Below are 21188 nucleotides of genomic sequence, written 5' to 3'. Positions count from 1 at the left end.
TGTTAATATTAATGGTGTTAAGTATTAGGTCACAATTAACCGTTTGTAGTGAAGTCTGAGGTAAAACAGGGATTAAACAACTCGGCCTTTTTGATGTCATCTGTTGTTAGCTTTTCTACCCCACTGAGAAATGAATCTACACTTCTCTGCATCTTTCTGTTGCTCTTAATGTATTTATTGAACTTCTTCTTATTGTCTTATGTCCCTTCCTAAGTATGACTCATTTTGTGCTTTAATCTTCCTGATTTTGTCCCTACATGTGTGTGTTATTCTTTCCCCCTCATCCTTAGCAATTTGTCCATGTTTCTACTTTGGTTATGATTCTTTTTTGATTTTTCAGGGAATTAAAAAAAATCTCCTGATGGAGCCACTTTGGCCTCTAAATATTCCCATCTCATTAGGATACCTTGATGTTGCAACTATATATATAGACATACCTATCTTATAGAGCTGGAAGGGACCCAAAGGGTCATCAAGTCCAGCCCCCTGCCTTCACTAGCAGGACCAAGTAATGATTTTGCCTCAGATATCTAAGTGGCTCCCTCAAGGATTAAACTCACAACAATGGGTTTAGCAAACCAATGCTCAAACCACTGAACTATCCCTCCCCATTGGATTTGGATGGGGTTTTGTTTTGTTTTGAGAAACTGTCAGATCTTCTGAACTCTTTTTTCCCTTAGATTTTCTTTCCATGGGACCTTATCTACCAGTTCTCAGAGTTTGTTGTAACCTGCTTTTTGGAAGTCAATTGTCCTTATTCTGTTGTTCTCACTGCTTCCTTTCCTTAGAATCATGAAATCAATCATTTCATGATCACTTTCACCCAAGTTGCCTTCAACCTTCAGATTTGCAACCACTTCCTCAGTTAGTCAGAATCAAATGTAAAATGATTGTCTTCCTGATTAGTTCCTCCACCTTCTGAAATAAGAAACTGTCAAAAACAGAATTTATTGTACATTTTGTGTTTTGCCATATTACATTAACTACCCAGATATTTGTTAAGAAAGTCCCTCATTACTACCAGCTCGTGTGTTCTGGATATTTTTATTTGTTCTAGAAATTCCTTGTCCCGCTCCTCCTGATTTGGCAGTCTATAGATTCCTACCTTGTCAATCCTACTTTTTCCCTTCATGCAGAGACTAGAAATCAACCAGGTAAAGTTATTTATGGGGCAAGGACCTTCTTTTTGTTCAGTATTTGTACAGTGGCCAGCACAACAGGGTTCCCAGGTGCTAGTGCATTACAAATAAGATGTTTGAAAGACATTCTGTGTGTCTAAAATACATATTCCAGACTCCTGTGTATTAACTGAAGTTCATATCCTCTTTGTTCTCTGCATCAAATATGGGCAGAATTGACCCGATGGTGGCTTAATTAAACAGAGTCTACGTTCCACTGGATAATCCCTGCTGAAGTTCACTGTACAATACTACTCCACTCCTATCTTTATTAATCCTCAGGAATACGCTCTACAGGAAGCTGGGCTTGGGGAGACCCCATCACAAATAATAATAAGATGATAAGAAAAAAAGACTTCAGAATTCAACAGCTAATTGCTGATCCTCTGTTTATTACCTTTCAAGTCTATAGGAACAATCCTCTTTTCTCAAGGAACCAGGCTTACTTTTAAATTAAAAAACACAGACGTGTAATCAAGTGCTTAAAGGTTACCCATGAGGTCTTAACAAAATAATAACCTACACATGCGTTTTGCCTTTCATGCCAAAGCAGCCTGCAGATTATTAGATCCAGTCCTGCCCTCAGGCACTATACTCTTCTCTGGTGCAAAAAGGAGAAGAAAGAATCAAAAGATAGAACAATTCTGCCTCTCCACAAGGAGTCTCTCCCACCTTCAGTTACACAGCCAAGACATTGGCTTGAATTGTACACTATTAGCAACTGAACATTTAAACAAGAAACACTTCACTGTGGTCCTTATTATATAACAGCATACTTTGGGTTTGGGTTGATGGTTTCATCTGTGGTCTTGGTCCAGCCACTGGTGGACGCATAGCTGTGTCATAAAAAGCCACCATCACAGCTGGCCCGAAGTAGAGAGGCCGAGAACTGAGCAGATATGGAGATCTCACTCCTCTCTCACCTACCCCTCCAGGTTAGGAATGCTATGCACTCACTGGGTAGCAGGAGGGAAAGCTTTTGGTGATATACCTGTGACATGGATAATGAGGGGACCCCACATGTGTCATTGGGGCACCCTTACCCAGCACTGGAGTCATTTTGGATTAGAGTCACAAAAGGACCTTGTGCTTAATTGCTCTAAATCCTAGAACCAGGCCCCATTCGGAGTCACAAAACACCCACTCAGCTGCCACTGACACCTGCAAGTGCCTGAATTTGGTTGGTGCCTGATTTTTTGCAGTACAAGTTCCCTAGGCACCTATGTTTCTGCCATTGAGCAGGTGCACTGCAGCCTCATGCCAGGCAGCCAGATGCCTAAGCCCCAGAGTGATTCATGGAATGAGGGAAGATAGGCATTCCTTTGTGCTCAAGCTGACCTACCGGATTGGTCCCAGGTGGACAAGCTTGCACAAAATGGTGGTGGTAGCACTCCCTCCCAATCTTTAGCCAAGTGGTTAAAGTACTCACCTTGGATGTGGGAAACCACTGGTTCAAGTCTCTCCTCTGCCTAAGAGGGAGAAGGGATTTTAACAGGGACCTGTGTCCTATCTAGTGAGTGTCCTGGACTCCGGGATATTCAAATACTCAGCTCCCTCAATCTCTCCTATTGCAGTTGTTCCACTGTGGACAACTAATGAAAGTTATTGGGAGCAGAGAAATGGCACCCTGAGTCTTCCAGTTCTCAGGTGAGTGCACTGAACACTAAACTATAGTGACAAGGAGGGTGAGCTAATTTAGTTTACTGGATCAACTTCTGTTGGTGAAAGAGGCAAGCTTTCGAGCTTACACAGAGCTCTTCTTCAGGTCTGGGAAATGTACTCAGACATACAAGGTGTGTATGTCACAGCTACACACAAGGTGAAACATATTATTGAGCATAAGTAGTTAACACATTTCAAAGGACCATTCAAGAACCTTATCTCTCTATTATCCTGGGACCAACATGGCTACAACAATGCTGCATACAACCGCTAGACTATAGTGTCATTCTCATGTTTGCTCCCTCTCTGGCCAAATGAGTCTTTCATATTTTTTTTTCCACAGGCTTAGGTGTGGTGATGATCAGCATTGTCACACCTAAGTTTCTTTTGAGTCTAGCCCTTTAAGGCTAGATGGGTGCCAGCTAAGATGTTTAAAGATTAATTTCTCAGTGCTTAAAACAAAGCCCAGAAAACACTTCCTCAGCCCTAACATACGCAGCACAATCCGGCTGCTCTAGATACACTGGCTAATACATTTCTTTGTGGCTTTTTTTTTTAATTAAACTCTTTTAATCTTAGCAGTAAATTGAAGGAAGATCATACTAAGATGAGGGAATAATTTCCTCTCTCAAGCTCCTACTTTCTCTTTCACTCTTGCTTTCCCTCTACGGGGAAGCATTTATTGAAGCATTTTCTTCGCTGTACCAATCTGCTGAGTAAAAACTCCCCCTAACCATCACAGCATACCCCACTGGGGTCCTACAGAGGATCCTCGATTTATGAGTATCAATCAGTGGCAAGAAAAGAGCTTGAACATACTGTCCTTTTTAAAAGCAAAAGCTGTATCCAAAAAGGATGACTAAGTTCAGAATACCTAAATCGACTGAAACTCCACTGGTGGAAGATGTGTTACCCTGCGATGCAATTCCTGCAGATACCTTAAAAAGATAGGCTTGAATCTAAACCCACCTGAACTCTGGAGAAATGTGATCTAGACACAGCATCCTGTCATGATTATCTCCGAAATGGACCAGACCAAACCACAACCACATATCTGGAAAAAAAACCACAGATACCATACAAAAATTCAGAACCAGATCCAAATTCTGTGGCCCTGGCCCTTCTCTGGTACTGAGTTAAAGACTTTCTGTATAATTCTGATGGAATAAATGGGCTGAACAAATCAAAGGTGTTAATGGGAACATGTGTCTGTCCATCATTAAACAGTTTGTAACGCGGTTTAGGGGTTTGGAATACAGAGACATCGGTCTACTTAGTACCACGGCAAAAACAACATTAAATTCCTTTTAACCTTTAAAATATACAGGGGGAAAAGGCGGGAAGACATTTAAAATGTAAACTATTAAGTAAAGCTTTTCTTTTAATAATATCCCTTCTTTCCTCCCCCTTTAGCTGGAGAGAGACTTTAGAAGAAAAAAACCCTATTTGACAGTCTTTTTGATGGTATTACAGATAGTAATTGTGTGTGTGTGTGTGTGTGTGTGTGTGTGTGTGTGTGTGTGTGTGTGTGTGTGTGTGTGTGTGTGTGTGTGTGTGTGTGTAAAAAATGAGAAGATATTAGTTGAGATGGGCTGGCGCTGTTGTTCTTGCTGTTATTGTTAAAGTCCCAGCCTGTTTTCCTGAAGAGAAAGCAGGACAAACACAAAAGGGAAAAGAACAGAAGATCACAGATAGAAAATGCAGCTAGATGGTAAACAGGGGTTCTCATGGCCCTGGCTGAGGGGCAGTGCAGCCCCCACGATGCTTCTGCTGGTGCTGGGGGGTAAATGCCTCACCTTAGCTCTGCCCTCCATGCCTGCTGTACCCGCAACTGGGCCACAAGGCCCCACTGTTTCTGGTAGTTGGGCAATTCCCCCACCCTGAGTCTCCTGACCCCCAGCACCGGGTCCCTCTGGGCTGCTCCAAGCCAGCCTCATCCTCTGCACAGCCAGCTCGGCCACTCTCCATCAAGCTCCAGAGCAGTCCCAGGAATCCTGCCAGCTCCCGGTGCCTGCTGCACTCCCTGAGGCTGTGATCAGTGTCTCCATAAACCCCTGGGTCTCCCTCTGCTCTGGGGCCAGCACCTCCACAACCAGCTGCACAGAGGTGGTGAGGCTGGAGAGCGGGGCCATATCTGACCCTCACTGTTTGGCCCCCAGGGGCACCGCAGGGCAACAGATTCAAGGCAGTAAAGGATGTGCTGCCGTCAATGAAAAGCATAAAGGGAGCCCACAATCTGCACCTGTGGGCCCTGCCCCATGTGCCCACGGCAATCAGCCAGCACCCTATGGGAGCCCCAGAATGGACTCTGCCCCAACTCTCTTTCTAACCCCCCGCCCCCTAGGATGGGTCTCCTTCCCCTGGAGCCAGCCCAAGCTCTGTCCTTTCTCCATTGGAAAGGGTCTCTGCCTCCCAGACATAATCCCTGCCCCTCCCTGGGACATAATCCCTGCATGCCCCCAGCTCCATGGGATGGGGGTCCCATGTCCCCCGCACCCATGGAACATACGTATACAGGGTCAGCCTGTCCCTGCCTTTCCCTGCAGGTCCTGGAGGCCACGCTGAGGAAAGTCACCATCCAGTGCAAACGAAGTGTGGCTTTGTCTTGTGCAGAGTGCAGGTAAAGCAGCACCTGGAGGACAGGGCTGCCTGTGGCCAGTGCCAGGACTGAGCAGATGCTCCCTCGCCCAGTCTGTGGGCCACTCTCCATCACTCAGAACCAGAGACAGAGCAGTTGGCTGGGGTAAGCCCGGGGAGGTCTCCACATGCCCCTGGATGGCTGTGATGTGGCCCTGTCAGGAAGCCGGCATCAGCTCTCCTTTTACTGCCAATGGGGCACTAGTGCTGAAAACCTGACACACACTCCCCAGAGCCTTCCCCGCTATCTTGGTGTGAGGTCGATGGCTGCTCTGGCCAACGCCTGTGTCAATCAGCAGGGCCCTGAGCCCATTGGGTGGTGTGCAGCTGTGGCCCCACCTGGACAGGACTGGCCCCATCACTAGGCCCTGCACCTGCCTCCTCATTTTGCCCCCTTCTCTTCCAGACAAAAACTGGCTCCCACCTGCCCTGCAAGACTGCTGGTCCCCATCTGGCAGCTCTGTGCTGTAGCTGTTCCTCTCCCAGACACCAGAGTAAGCCAGTAGTGTCAACTGGTGTGAGGTCAGAATCAGGCCTGGTACTTTGCTTTCTGCTTAATAATTTTGATGTGAATTCCACTTTGATAATCACATTTGATTTTTTTTAAATTAGTATCTGGCTGATAATTTGTAGAAGAAAGACTGTTTGAAGGGTTTTACAGTAATTAAGTTTCATCTTTTTTAGCCTATTCTTTAAATGTAAAGGTAATTGCTTTCCACAGTTATAAATCTTAAGCAGAGTTCTTCAAGCAATAAACAGAGAACTGTATCTTAGTAATTGTCTATTGACTGCACTTTCCAGTATGAATTAATTTTCAATTACAAACTTCCTTTCTTACTGGATCAGGTCAAGAGTCTGCATCTTCAATTGATGAATATTCTTATCCTGTGTAGGTTTGTCTCATATTGTACTAAGGCGGAAAAAACAAGAGAGAGGGAGATTCATTTAGCACACATTAATCTGAATATCAATACAGCATGACAGTAATAGTATGTGTCAGAACGCAGACTTCCTCTGCAAATTCCCAGAGAACAACAAAGAGACATTTCCAGCCCTCGGTATTTTCATTGCTGCTGCACTGTACTCTTCCATAGTGTTGCTGTCAAAGCTAATGATTTGATTAAGAGAGAGACCCAGGCTGTGTCTAGACTGCACGCTAGTGCAGACTTGGGCATGAACTGGAGAGCACACCAAGTTGTTGCACTCGATCTGCCCCATGTGGATGCTGCTGGTGTGAACTAAAAGGTATGGAGTTGATATTAATATAGTCTTCTTTCAAACAGGACTATGTTAACATGAAGTAGGTACCTTTTAGTCCCAGCCTCCACATGGGGCAGTTAGAACACGACCTGCTAGTGCACATTGCAGTTCACATCCCTGCAGCCCGAACTGCAGGCTATTGTAAGCAGGCTCTTAAAGTCACTGAAATTGCCACAGCAACCACACTCAAAATCCACTCCTACCACCTCTAGCTTGTGTTATTCCAGCTACCAATTCTAGGTAGTTCAGACCTACGATAAACATTTTCAAAAGCATCTGAGTGACTTCAGAGCCTGGACTAGATTTTAAAGATATTTAGGTTCCTAAAGATGCAAATAAGCATCTAGGGAATTTTCAGAAATGCCTAAGAAAGTTAGAGATTTAACTCCCATTGGAAATCATTTCACTGGAATTGTTTAAAAAGAAAAAGGAAAAGACTTTTGGCAGTGTTGAAACATCCTGTTTTTACATTTACAAAACTAAACTTATTGGTTTTTATTATTGAAACAATTTTTCATTTCCTTTTTTTAAAATTTATATTAGAATATAATTTGTTTTTAAAAAATCAGTTTTAAATGAAATATTTCAAATATTCCAAACCAAATTTTTTCTGAATTTTCCTTTACAAGAAATTTTGAAATTTTCAGTTTTTGCTTCAATTAGTAATTAAGCCAGGTTTCAAAATCTTGAAGTCCTTCACAAAATGGAATGTCCATCCTCCACAGAGTTCTATTACAAGGAAAGCTAAACTGAAATAAGCCATTCAAACCTAAATAAGAGTGCCTATGGCAGGGTTTGCACCAGTTTAACTTAAATGGTTTTTTAACCCAATTTAAGTTAAAAGAGTACAACTTTCTCATGTAGACAAAGCCTTAAATCTTCATGCCCATTCAGTCCTTGTTCTATCTGCAGAGACTGCTAAAGAAGATGTTTGTTCTGACAGTATTTTTCTGAGGTAGAAAATTGTCTATTATGACCCTACTGAGTCCACTAATTTATTTCATACCGGCTACCAAAGCGCTGTCTCTAAATGACTGTTTTCAGTCCTGCTGAGTCAATTGAAAGACTATGCACCGGGTTTAATATTTGTGTGTGATCATTTAATATTTTTCCACAGGATGGAATGCCACATGGAGCCATTTATGGGAGCAAAAAAAACATTGTCTTGTTGTATTTCAGTTCCTGGATGGGAGTTATAGCATAAGGTGGGGTCTCATGTTATTTTGGCTTCATGATGGCTCCCCAAAACAAAGAAAGCCCATGAATATCATAAAGATACCTGAATAAGTGCTCTGTGTAAGCTCGAAAGCTTGTCTCTCGCACCAACATAAATTGTTCGAATAAAAGATATTACCTCACCCACTTCTCTCTAATATCTTGGAATCAACATGGCTACAACACCATTGCATATAAAGATACCAACATATTCAAGTACACATGGATAAACTGTACTGAACATTTTAGGAGCATTTTCTGCCATAATTATTCAGATTGAGTAGTTCCTTACTCCCTAAGTAGTTCCATTGATTTCAGTGGAATTAGCTGTGAGGTAAGGCACTACACTTAACATTAGAAAAGAGGGTAGGATCTGGCTCTTCATTCATGCATAGGAAGTGAGGAAAAGGCAAAAATCTTTTATAACCATTTTCAACTGGAAGCAAAGTTTGTCTATAAAAACCTGAGGATTTTGTGTGTTGGGGGCCGGGGAGAGGGGCCGACTGACAAGTTTTATATGGAAACACTGAGCTCCTTTTAAAAAAAATAAATGAGATAATTGAGTTTTTCTCAATTACTCTGCGTTCTATTGCCTTCTTTCCTGTTTATGAATCTGAATAAATATGTTGGGCTCAGCGTTATTGATTTTCCATAGCTACAGAAAAAGGTTACATCTGTTGATGATAGCATAATTGGGTATCTATTTACCATGTGCCATTTTTCTGTTATTTGGTATTTGTTTCAATTGGAAAAAAAAATAAAAGACTGAATGTCTGCCCGACGCTCCCATACATGGAAATTGTGAAGAAAGGAGTTCAGGGGGTATATTTTTACTGGGTTCTAATCGTGGCTTTGACTCTAGGGAGTTATAGGTAGTATACTGTGAATGTAACCATTTTAGACAATCTACATTCTGCTTGGGATCTAAAAGGATGGAACTTTTTTTCCCCTTCTTCCACATAGGCTTGATCTCGCCTTTCACTTGGAGGGATGCAAAGACTTCCTCCTACAGTGCCACCTCCTGGGAACTGCTAGGTACTGCATTGCTGCAACGGTGGGTTTATGGGTTTAGTCAATAGGTAAGTCATACTAGGGCTGGCAGTGAGTCTTTGACTGATTTGAGTCAAATCATGGAATCAAAGAAAGAAAAGTTACAGAAAGAACAGAGAAGGGACCTGTTTTCAGGGGGAGGTCAATAGTCGGGGATTTTACTTGCATTAGGTCTGCAGGACTATGCCCAGAGATGATAGAACAGGATTCACTTTTCATTGCATTGAATAGGAATAATCTTGCTCGATAGTAAATTTCACTCTTGTGTACAGCAACAGGAAATACTGAAGAGAGTGAGTGACAGCATGTTTAAGGTGTATTTTATAACCGTGCCAATACTACCCAGTCCAAGCATTCAAAAAAAAATCATAACTCAGGCCCTAAAATCATGAGATTAAAAAAAACATGATTTTTGAGCCAAAATATAATAAATTTGGGGTTGAGCTTTTAGCTTGCACTCAAGTCATGTTTACAGGCTTTGCTCTGCAACCATGAGACAGAATTTTATATTAATTAAAAAAAAGTAAAGCTGAGGTTCTCACAAAATAACATAACTCCAGGACGTGGCGCTTTAAAACACAAACCACAAAATATCACAAGACTCATAATTAAATCATGAGTTAGCAACACTGTGCGCTCTCTTCTATATTTTAGCAGCATGATCTATTAGACAGAGTTTATGAGTGGAGGAAGGGTGATCAGAAACTGAGTGTTCTAATTCTGCATCTATCACTGACTTGCTGGGAAGTCTTGACCCCAACCTGCATCTGTCTCTCAGTCAAACAGAGATAATACTGTAGATAGCTGGCTTGTGTGTATGTTCCTCAACTGCATGGACCCAGGACTGTTCAGCTGATAGAGATTCCCAACTGATAACAGATAATCAAGACTCTTCATTATTGCCTGATCTATTGATTGTCCATTAATTATTTCAATCACTTAAGAACTCCCAATTAACACTCTGAGGTTTGGTAGGTTCTTGCCCCAAGATCAGGTCCAGTATTATTAGAATTTCAGTTTGGAATCCTGGTGTGCACGGTTGCAATACTCACACTCAGGAAAAGCTTTTGGAATTTGCAATAGTTTTATTAACACAATTAGAAAAGTCACAAACACTCCAACACAGAAAGATAAAGATAATACAGAATAAATGTCCATATACTTACACCATCCCTTGCAAAAGGACCCGAAGTGTTAGTCTTCATCCTTATCATCAGACTCAACATCACCAGTCATCATCCTGGCATCTCCCATGTGTTGCATCTCTCCAGCCACGCAGTGTTGTAGCTGTGTTGGTCCCAGGATATCAGAGTGACAAGGTGGGTGAGGTAATATCTTTTATTGAATCAATTTCTGTGGGTGAGAGGGACAAGCTTTTTATACAGGGTCTTCTTCAGGTCTGGCAGCGTGTAAGCTCGAAAGCTTGTCTCTCTCACCAAAAGAAGCTGGTCCATTAAAATATTACCTCATCCACCTGGTCTCTCTAATATCCTGGGAACTACACAGCTACAACATTGCACCCACCTCACCTACCTTGTATCTCTCAAGGCACACAGGCTGGGATACAACTTTGGTCTGTTACGCTGATGTCATCATGCAAAATCCATATTCTCTAGGGGTTTCATCCCTTTTTCTTAATTTTACTTCAAACCCCTATTGTAGTTGGGGTTCCCTTCTATCATAGGTTACTAGAACCTTTATCTCTAGCTTATTATATCAGTTACCCTGCCACTCTTGTGGTTAGACATCTGCTGATGTTTCTGACTTAAAATATCCCAAGCTGGTATAAGGTAGCATCTTGTGGTTACCTGTCAGCAGTGTAGTCGTCACAGCATTCTATCCTGTGATACCTTATGACCTCATAGACTCATAGGACTTTAAGGTCAGAAGGGACCACTATGATCCTCTAGTCTGACCTCCTGCACAACACAGGCCACACAATCTCACCCATCCACTCCAGTAGCAAACCCTTAGCCTATGTCTGAGTTATTGAAGTCCTCAAATTGTAGTTTGAAGACCTCAAGCTGCAGAGAATCCTCCAGCAAGTGATCCGTGCCCCATGCTGCAGAGGAAGACGAAAAACCTCCAGGGCCTCTGCCAATCTGCCCTGGAGGAAAATTCCTTCCCGACCCCAAATATGGCGATCAGTTAAACCCTGAGCATGTGGGCAAGACTCACCAGCCAGCACCCAGGAAAGAATTCTCTGTAGTAACTCAGATCCCATCCCATCTAACATCCCATCACAGACCACTGGGCATACTTACCTGCTGATAATCAAATGTCAATTGCCAAATGAACTGCCAAAATCAAGCTATCCCATCATACCATCCCCTCCATAAACTTATCAAGCTTAGTCAAAGCCAGATATGTCTTTTGCCCCACTACTCCCCTTGGAAGGCTGTTCCAGAACTTCTCTCCTCTAATGGTTAAAAACCTTCATCTAATTTCAAGTCTAAACTTCCTAGTGTCCAGTTTATACCCATTTGTTCTTGTGTCCACATTGGTACTAACCTTAAATAATTCTTCTCCCTCCCTAATATTTATCCCTCTGATATATTTATAAAGAACAATCATATCCCCCCTCAGCCTTCTTTTGGTTAGGCTAAACAAGCCAAGCTCTTTGAGTCTCCTTTCATAAGATAGGTTTTCCATTCCTCGAATCATCCTAGTAGCCCGTCTCTGAACCTGTTCCAGTTTGAATTCATCCTTCTTAAACATAGGAGACCAGAACTGCACACAGTATTCCAGATGAGGCCCCACCAGTGCCTTGTATAATGGTACTAACACCTCCTTATCTTTGCTGGAAATACCTCGCCTGATGCATCCTAAAACTGCATTAGCTTTTTTAACGGCCATATCATATTGGCGGCTCATAGTCATCCTGTGATCAACCAATACTCCGAGGTCCTTCTCCTCCTCTGTTACTTCTAACTGATGTGTCCCCAATTTATAACTAAAATTCTTGTCGTTAATCCCTAAATGCATGACCTTGCACTTTTCACTATTAAATTTCATCCTATTACTATTACTCCAATTTACAAGGTCATCCAGATCTTCCTGTAGGATATCCCGGTCCTTCTCTGTGTTAGCAATACCTCCCAGCTTTGTGTCATCCGCAAACTTTATTAGCACATTCCCAGTTTTTGTGCCAAGGTCAGTAATAAAGAGATTAAATAAGATTGGTCCCAAAACTGATCCCTGAGGAACTCCACTAGTAACCTCCTTCCAGCCTGACAGTTCACCTTTCAGTACGACCCGTTGTAGTCTCAATTTTCATATTGATCCCCATCTTTTCCAATTTAACTAGTAATTCCCCCATGTGGAACTGTATCAAATGCCTTACTGAAATCAAGGTAAATTAGATTCACTGCGTTTCCTTTGTCTAAAAAATATGTTACCTTCTCAAAGAAGGAGATCAGGTTGGTTTGGCACGATCTACCTTTTGTAAAACCATGTTGTATTTTGTCCCAATTACCATTGATCTCAATGTCCTTAACTACTTTCTCCTTCAAAATTTTTTCCAAGACCTTACATACTACAGATGTCAAACTAACAGTCCTATAGTTACCAGGATCGCTTTTTTTCCCTTTCTTAAAAATAGGAACTATGTTAGCAATTCTCCAGTTGTACGATACAACTCCTGAGTTTACTGAATCATTAAAAATTCTTGCTAATGGGCTTGCAATTTCATGTGGCAGTTCCTTTAATATTCTTGGATGAAGATTATCTGGGCCCTCCGATTTTGTCCCATTAAGCTGTTCGAGTTTGGCTTCTACTTCGGATGTGGTAATATCTACCTCCATATCCTCATTCCCATTTGTCATCCTACCATTATCCCTAAGCACCTCATTAGCCTCATTAAAGACTGAGGCAAAGTATTTGTTTAGATATTGGGCCATGCCTAGTTTATCCTTAACCTCCTGGGATTAACTCCTGGTTAACTGCTTATGCAAAGGCTTTTGAGCCTTATGCCTTATTTGGCCTTGCAAACCTTGTAGGCTCATTACATTACTGCCTTAACTAGTATCTGTGCCCACCTATAAGCTGCATCTTTAACTCGAGTGGCAGGGTGGCTGTGGTGCAGAATGATATGGGGTGAAATCCTGACCCCAAACTGAAGTTAATGACAAAATCCCCATTGTCTATAATGGAACCAGGATTTAATTCATGGATTCCATTGTTCCCAGGTTCCAAAACAGTAATCATCTTGAAATTCCTAGATGGCCTCTGGATTTGTTACAACACCTACTGAGAGGTGCAGTGAGGATGTACTGGTCAATGTTTGCACTGTTGTGTGAAAGGTTAGCTGCAATTAAAAAAAAAATCTAACATACCAAACATCTACTAGTCTCCTGTACATACTTATTGAATCACATAGCAAATTGCAGCTTAAAACACCTGCCAGCATAGATTTAAGGCCAGAAGGGACCGTAATGATCATCTACTTTGACCTCCTGCCTAACACAAGCCACAGAAGTTGTGCGGAAGGGAATTACTCTTTCCTATGACATAAATGAACTGTGTCAAGCCCAAAAACTTGTGGTCAAACTAGAGCATCTCTTTTAGACATCCAGTCTCTATTTAAAGACTCCATGTGAATGCACCACATTTCTTTGTGAACCCTTCCAGTGTTTAATTATCCTCATTGTTCAATAGTTGCTGCTTCTTTCCAATTTGATTTTATCTAACTTCAACTTGCAACCATTGGATCTTCTTATGCTTTCGTGTGCTAGATTAAAGACCACTAATATCCAATATCTTCTCCCTGTGTAAGTGTAACCCACTGGCTAGTGTGTGCTACACCCTGCACGTCTCTGTGCCCCCGGCAGGCTTGGGGAGGGCAGCTCCACATGCTGCCCTCACCCCAAGCACCAGCCCCGCAGCTCCTATTGGTCAGTTCCTGGCCAAAGGGAGCTGCGGGGGCAGCACTTGAGGGCATGGGCAGTGAACGGAGACACACTGTCTCCCTCCCACCAGGGGTGTGCAGAGATGTGCCAGCAGCCAGCCGCTTCCGGGAGCGGCATGGGGCCACGGCAGGCAGGCAGCCTGAGCCCTGCTGTGCTGCCAGCTGGGAGCCGCCTGTGGTAAGCGCCTCCCGGCCAGAGCCTACACCTCACACCCCCCTCCTGTACCCCAAACCCCTGCCCCAGGTCAGAATCCCCTCCTGCACCAAAACTCCCTTCCAGACCCCGCATCCCCTCCTCCACCCAAACTCCCTTCCAGACCCCGCATCCCCTCCTGCACCCCAACCCCCCTGCCCCAGGTCAGAATCCCCTCCTGCACCAAACCTCCCTTCCAGATCCTGCATCCCCTCCTCCACCCAAACTCCCTTCCAGACCCCGCATTCCCTCCTTTACCCCAACCCCCTGCCCCAGGTCAGAATCCCCTCCCGCACCCAAACTCCCTTCCAGACCCCACATTCCCTCCTGCACCCCAACCCCCTGCCCCAGGTCAGAATCCCCTCTGGCACCAAACTCCCTCCCAGACCCTGCATCCCCTCCTGCACCCCAACCCCAGGTCAGAATCCCCTCCTGCATCCAAACTCCCTCCCAGACCCTGCATCCCCTCCTGCACCCCAACCCCAGGTCAGAATCCCCTCCTGCACCCAAACTCCCTTCCAGACCCTGCATCCCCTCTGCACCCCTGCCCCAGGTCAGAATCCCCTCCTGCACCCAAACTCCCTTCCAGACCCTGCATCCCCTCCTGCACCCCAACCCCCTGCCCCAGGTCAGAATCCCCTCCCGCACCCAAACTCCCTTCCAGACCCCACATTCCCTCCTGCACCCCAACCCCCTGCCCCAGGTCAGAATCCCCTCCTGTACCAAGCTCCCTTCCAGAAAGGAAGTAATCTAACAGCTGTTCTAAGGTAAGAAATAGGCTATTCTGAATTAACTTAACTATATTCTACATGTTTTAAGACTGAAATGTAACCACAGAACGACTTTATGTTAATTAAAAGGCAAGTTCAGTATAGCGTTAATAGCCTCGAAGCCATAATTGTGATTGTTTTATTTTAAATTAGGAAAATTTAGGACCTATACACAGGGGCCCCACAAAATCTAATAGCCCCAGACCCACAGGAGAGTTAATCCGGCCCTTTTTGGCCCAGAAGAGGACCGGTAACACATGCTTAGCAGGGCAGGAAGCTTTTCTCCCTGGAGCTCTCTAGTTCAATCCTTGGTGGTGACCTAGACGGTGACCATCATGTAATGATAATGCTTGGGGAAAGGGTCACTCCACAGGAGAGGGTTTTGAGGTCTGAATGGAAGACCAGAACCAGCACACTATGCTCACAAAGAAAGATTTAAAATGTGCAATGCAAACTGGTCTGACACCGATTGCTAGGAAGGGACTGAATAAAGCCAATACATTTTTCATATTCTTTGAAAATGTTATTTTGTAAATGAAAAGCTGGAATGTTAAAACAGCTAAATGCATCAGTTTGATAAAATCCATGCAAACCTTAATAAATATACAGGCACCATCTATAACACTGACAGCTCAGATAAAGGCTTTGGTTTCAGTCTAAAATATAAGTTCCAAGTATGGAATGTAAATGCAAACATTTTTTAAGTACACTGTATTTTTCCCCCTATTTCTGACAGTTATAAATTGCATATATTATTCATTCCCCCCTCCCCCACCTTCCCAAAATGACTTCTTAATATTGTAAGAGGCTGGCCAGAAACATACAAACACATGGGGGAATAAGTAGGGAGAGAAATGATACAGACGGAAATAAAATAAATAGCAGAAGGCAGTTCAAATTACTGATTTTAGGTTAGATTTAGTGGCATTTCAAACCAGCATGGCATTAAAAATTAATCCATCAAATATGCCAGAGAAAGGTCTTTACCACATGGCAATCCGTGAGATCACTACCCAGTATCCTGAGGTCACAACCTGTTCTTTTTCACTTGAGAAATTATTGGGCTTCATGCAGCATTACCAGCTTCAATTTCTGCCTGTTTAGAAAGTGGACAGCGCAGCTACTAACCCTGAGGAAGTAATCCACTCAAGTGATTTGCCAAACCAGGTCTGCCTGGTGAAAATAAGCCTTAGGAAGGATTCAGTTCTATGCATTTGAGTGCAGTAGGGGACATTACTTGCAGGGGCAGCTCTAGACATTTCACTGCCCCAAGCACGGCGTCATGCCACGGGGGGCGCTCTGCCGGATGCTGGTCCCGCGGCTCCGGTGGACCTCCCGCAGGCGTGCCTGCGGAGGGTCCACTGAAGCCATGGGACCAGCAGACCCTCCACAGGCATGCCGCCAAAGGCAGCCTGCCTGCCGCCCCCCCGGCAGCCGGCAGAGCGCCCCCTTGGTGTGCTGGGGCCTGGAGCCGCCCCTGATTATTTGGTGCCAAAGCTGTTTTGCTGAGATAATATATGTAAATTATCACCTTAAGCTAAACCTCTGACATAATATGGATTTTTGGACTGGCAATTAAGCCAAGAGACAAGCGTAAGGGACAATGAAAATCCAAGAAGCTATCCAGGGAATCTAATCATTAAGAGGATAAACGCAATTGTGAATTATAAGGCTGCATTTCTTATAATTTAGAAACAGGTGACTCAGTCTCATGTCACCTGGAATCAGTATAGGTGAAAATGCATTAGAAATTCCAGACCTCCCTCTCTTGATTATATAGATCTCTAGAGTTTAAAGGTTCACCATGAAATTCAAAACATGGGAAACTCACCTGAATTATTAGCAGGTTTGCAAACTGGCCAAGCAATGTAGCCTCATTTGGCACAAATGAAAGCGTGGTACTCATTTAATATTTATATTTCAGTAGTGACCAAGAGTCCCAGTCAGGATCAGGGCTCTATCAATCTAGGTGCTATGCAAAAGCCCCAAAATGTTTAGAATCCAAGTGCAGGGAAGTTGTCATCATGGGCTTAACTGGGCTTCTCAGAGTATTATGGGTCAGAGCTATGCTTGTGCCCTGCCCCGGCAGTCCTTCATCCCTCCACCCACCACGGTGGTGCCAAATCTGCATCCCATCTGCTAGAAAGGGAAAGGAGACCAGGGACAGGGGACATGCAGAAGTAGGGAATGTATTTGTTTGCACAGGTTTCCATGTTTCACACTGTTCAGTGTTTGGATCATGCATTTATTTTGTTACAGGTTTTGGTGTCAGTTTACTACTGGGCCTGCCTGACAATTATTTAATAGTGGGCCATGTTCACAAATAAAGGCTTTTATTTCATTAAGAAGATTTATTTCCATCACTGTATCGCATCATATAATGTGTATTTGAAGAATAAAAACATGACCAGGCATAACTGGGAAGTATTCAAGCATAATGTCTCAGTAAGTCTATTCAGATCAATCCATAATGAAAATCTGCCATTTGGGCAACACAAAACTTTGTCTCCCTCAAAGCATCTCATCTACAGTTAACAATTCATAATAATACACACACCCCATTCATAGTATACAGTGACTAATTCATTTACTAAATTGCTGTACAAATACTTATTCTCCCTCTTCCATTGGTCCATGCAAGTCGTAATATAGGTGCACAAAGCCTCCTTGATTTCTTGCCCATGTGCATCCTGCTCCAACTGTGACAGATGCAATTTCTGGCTGAGTGTACTGGTTCAGCAACCCACAACTGTCATAGGCCCACTCGGAGGCAACTGGCTCACCTTTGACGTCACAAGACTGCAAAGAGCACAAAAAGCCACAATAACACAGACAGCTTTGATGACACTGGCATCCGAACAGTTCTGCAACCCCAGTGGGATTTCAATCTACCAATTGCACAACCACCGTTCTGCACTTACTGGGAATATCATTAAACCTTCTTTTGCCAAGGCCTCTGAGATCAGGATGTGGTTTCATAAGCCAAGGCAGAAGGGAATATGTGGGGTCCTCTAGAACAACAGTGGGGATAGTTACTCCATTTATGACAATGTCATTTGGTAGAACTAGTTCCCAGCCTGTCCATGAATGTAGACTCCTGACCAGCAGGAAACCCTGGCATCGTGAACTTTTCCAGTGAAGCCCATGATCCACAAAGGCCCGCATAACAATGGAGTTGTACCCTTAGCAACTGCTGTACTCGTGCTCCCTGAGGAAGGAAAACTATGGGGACATGAGTCCCATCAGTGGCCCCAGTGCAGTTTGTTAACCCCATTCTCTGAAACCCAGCAGTTACTTCAGGGACAGAGCATATGCCCACTACCTTGGGTAATTCAAATGCCTGATTGCCTCTGAAACCTCCAGCACCACTTTACCCACAGTTGCCTTTCCAATCCCAAACTGGCTACTGATGGACCTGTCGCAATCTGGGGTGGGCAGCTTCCAGATGATTTTAGCAACCCTCCACTGGACTGTCATGGCTGCCCCCAGGCATGTTGTGACACTGGAGGGTTGAGGCAAGCTGTGACAAAGCTCCAGAAAGTTATGTTTCTTCATGTGAAAGTTCTGTAGCTGCTGCTGGTCATCCCAAGTCTGCATGACAACATGGTCCCATCAGTCTTGCTCCAGAAGTGCCAATCTACATCCGGGGCATCAGCAACTCTACCAAGAGTCATGAGCAGCACCAGCCAGTTGGAGTCTGCCATGTCTGTATCACCCTCCACTTCTTTGGTAGGTCAGAAAACATGCCAAAATGTTCACCGGCATCTCATGGATGCTCTAAGTGGGAATGAACACTCAAGGAGGACTAGCTTTTCAAATGGTGACTCCTCCATGCTGCCGGCTCTTGCTGCAGGAGTGTGCAGACACAAAAGACAATTCAGATGGATGTATTGTTGAGCTGGGACAATTTCCTGTAAAGTATTATGGGATGGGCAGTCAAGTTTTCCCACAGTGCACAACGAACAAAGGGCTAGAGCAGCTGCAGCTGGGGAGGGTGCTAAGAAGCCTGGGGTAGGGTGGTTTGACTACCATCTGTAAGTGCAGTGTGGAAGCGAGAGCAGGGTCCAGAAATTCTAAACCTAGGATCAATATTCAGTGTGGACACTCAAGCTCAGGCTTACAGACATTGTGCCTATGGGTTTGAGTCCCACAGATCTGGGCTTGCAACCCAGTGCAGACATGCCGAAAAGAGACTGTGGCGGTTTGCATAAAATAATTAACACTTGCTGTAGGATCCTTGCATACTTATTGATTCTCCTACAGCTCTGAAGGCTGCTACCTGCAAGGCACAGAGGAGGAGCAGCAATGGGTCACATTCAGCAGAGAGTTAAACAGTTGTGTACTTTACCCATCAGCTGCAAACTGGTCAGAAAATGAATATCAGTTGGTGCAAGCTGCAAAACAGTTTAACATGCACAAAACTGGCATACAGTTGGTAGGAAAACAGCACAGTTTGCACAGGGTGGGTGAATGTAGGTGGTGGGGCATAGCAGGAAAAGCAGGCCTCAGGGGAGTAACAGTCTAAACTCCATGTGCCAGGGACTGGCTCTTACTAAGTACATAGCAAAATGGGGACCTGATCCAACTGAGGTGCTACTGAAATACACATAATCCAGTGTGGCTCTGGCTCCCAGACAATAACTTTCTCTTTCACCATCCCAACACTCCCTTAGTGGATGGATTTAGCCCTGCCATGAGCAGGCGCAATTCCCATTGACTTTATGCCAAGGGGGTGGGATCAGGTCGCTGCAGAATACCAAATCCTTTCAAGGCATTTACACAGTTGCCAAAAGGGTTAAATCATTGCAAGTTACACTTGGAGTGACTTTCTGCCCAACTCACCCACAAGGCGAGGTACACTCAAGCTGCAGGGGACGGTATTAAAAGCCTGCCTGAGCAATGCAACTCCTGTGGAAGGGCAGGTCGCTCTCTTTATAACTACTGCCCCTTGATTGACCTTTGCCGTAATCCCAACAAAATGCAGCTATTTGAACTGTTTATAGATGTGAAGCTCAAGCAGAATTTTAAAACCTTTATCAGCCACAACCCTCAATAAACTGTAATCAAGGCAGCCATATTTTGCTCTTAGTTATGCAAGTGTAAATTGAGAGTAAGTCCTGAGTTCCACAGGGTAAATCTACAAGCAGAGGAACCGATAGCAGAATTTGACCATGTCCTCAGTCAAAGACAGAGATTCCACTGCTAGTTACAGCAAAGTACAGGAAACCAAAATAGCAGAGGGGCTAAAAACAAAAAAATACTGCTGGGAGCTTAGCATCAATATGTCGTGGGCACTTCTGAGTTTTGGCTGAAAGTATCTTTTAAAGCAGAAATGGTAAAACTGCTTTCTTTAAAAGAGGCACCGTCAGGTCACATCGGTCCAAAAAATTTAGATTTTTGTAAAATCCAAGCTTCCACTAACCTGCATCCCCATGGGATGGTTAATATAATTCTACTTTACAGCTAGGCACAAAGGGTCTTTGTTAAAAAGTGGCCTCTTATTTTGGGTGCTCAATTTACAGTCCATCTCCATATTAAGTCAATGAGGAATTAGTGGTGCTCAGCATTTCTAAAAGGAGGCCATAATTGGCTCTCATTAGGCCAGTAAAATTTTAGCCTACGCAACTTTTATACATAACACAGCACTTCAGCAGTAGAATCATCGATCAGAACTCAGGAGGAGCATCTGACTCTCTGTTCTGCGTGCTAATCAAAACACACATAGGCACCTATTTTGCAAGATACTTTATGCTTGTCAGTAATTTCACTGGATTACTCCTGTGCTTAGACACATGTGTAAGCACTTTGCTGAACTTTTTCTGTATCCCCTGTTCCAAACTGACTCCTGCATATGATGAGCTTTCAACGAGCAATTAAATCATAAGGATTTTGTTGGTTGTAATGTGCAGATTATGAAAGGCTAGTTTAGAATGGACAGGAGCAATTTGTGGAAGATGGGGCTCAGCAGTCTTTAGAGGAAGCAATTATTGCATTCGATTCCATTTGCAGTAATGAGGATAATTAGGACAATATGATCTTAAGGGAATGAGTGGAACTGACATCTGTGACTCATGACTGTCCCTGATGTTTTCAGTCTGCTGTGCAGGCAAAGCAGCTGATTCCTGGGCCGTGAAATGCATTGTCATTATTATTGCTAAAAAGCTTTTAAGTGCTATAAATTTACAGGGCACTTTGAAAGCAGAGAAAGACAGACTCCGTCCCAAAGAATGCACGCTTTAAGTGGAAGTGCATTGAAATCTTAGTAAAGACCAGCTTCGCGTCCTCTATATTAGATTGCCTGCTCTGAATTAAAGGTT

The 21188-nt window shown here is 43.8% G+C and overlaps 1 long non-coding RNA gene across 3 annotated transcripts in view; it reads right to left on the bottom strand.

Moving 5' to 3' along the window:
* LOC120408319 overlaps positions 1-10804 on the bottom strand; it is a 79437-nt gene extending 68633 nt beyond the window's left edge. For all 3 annotated transcript variants that reach the window (XR_005600609.1, XR_005600608.1, XR_005600610.1), the window contains exons 1-4: positions 10536-10804; positions 10169-10355; positions 6316-6387; positions 3810-3894 (exon numbers count right to left, since the gene is read on the bottom strand). This is a non-coding gene — a long non-coding RNA (uncharacterized LOC120408319). The remainder of the gene's footprint in view (positions 1-3809; positions 3895-6315; positions 6388-10168; positions 10356-10535) is intronic.
* Between the last annotated feature and the right edge of the window lie 10384 nt (positions 10805-21188).

This window comes from Mauremys reevesii, linkage group 6 (genome assembly GCF_016161935.1).
Source record: "Mauremys reevesii isolate NIE-2019 linkage group 6, ASM1616193v1, whole genome shotgun sequence".
NCBI classification, from domain to species: Eukaryota; Metazoa; Chordata; order Testudines; family Geoemydidae; genus Mauremys; species Mauremys reevesii.
Note: the sequence above shows the minus strand (reverse complement) of the source record. Positions and strands in the feature narration are given on the sequence as shown.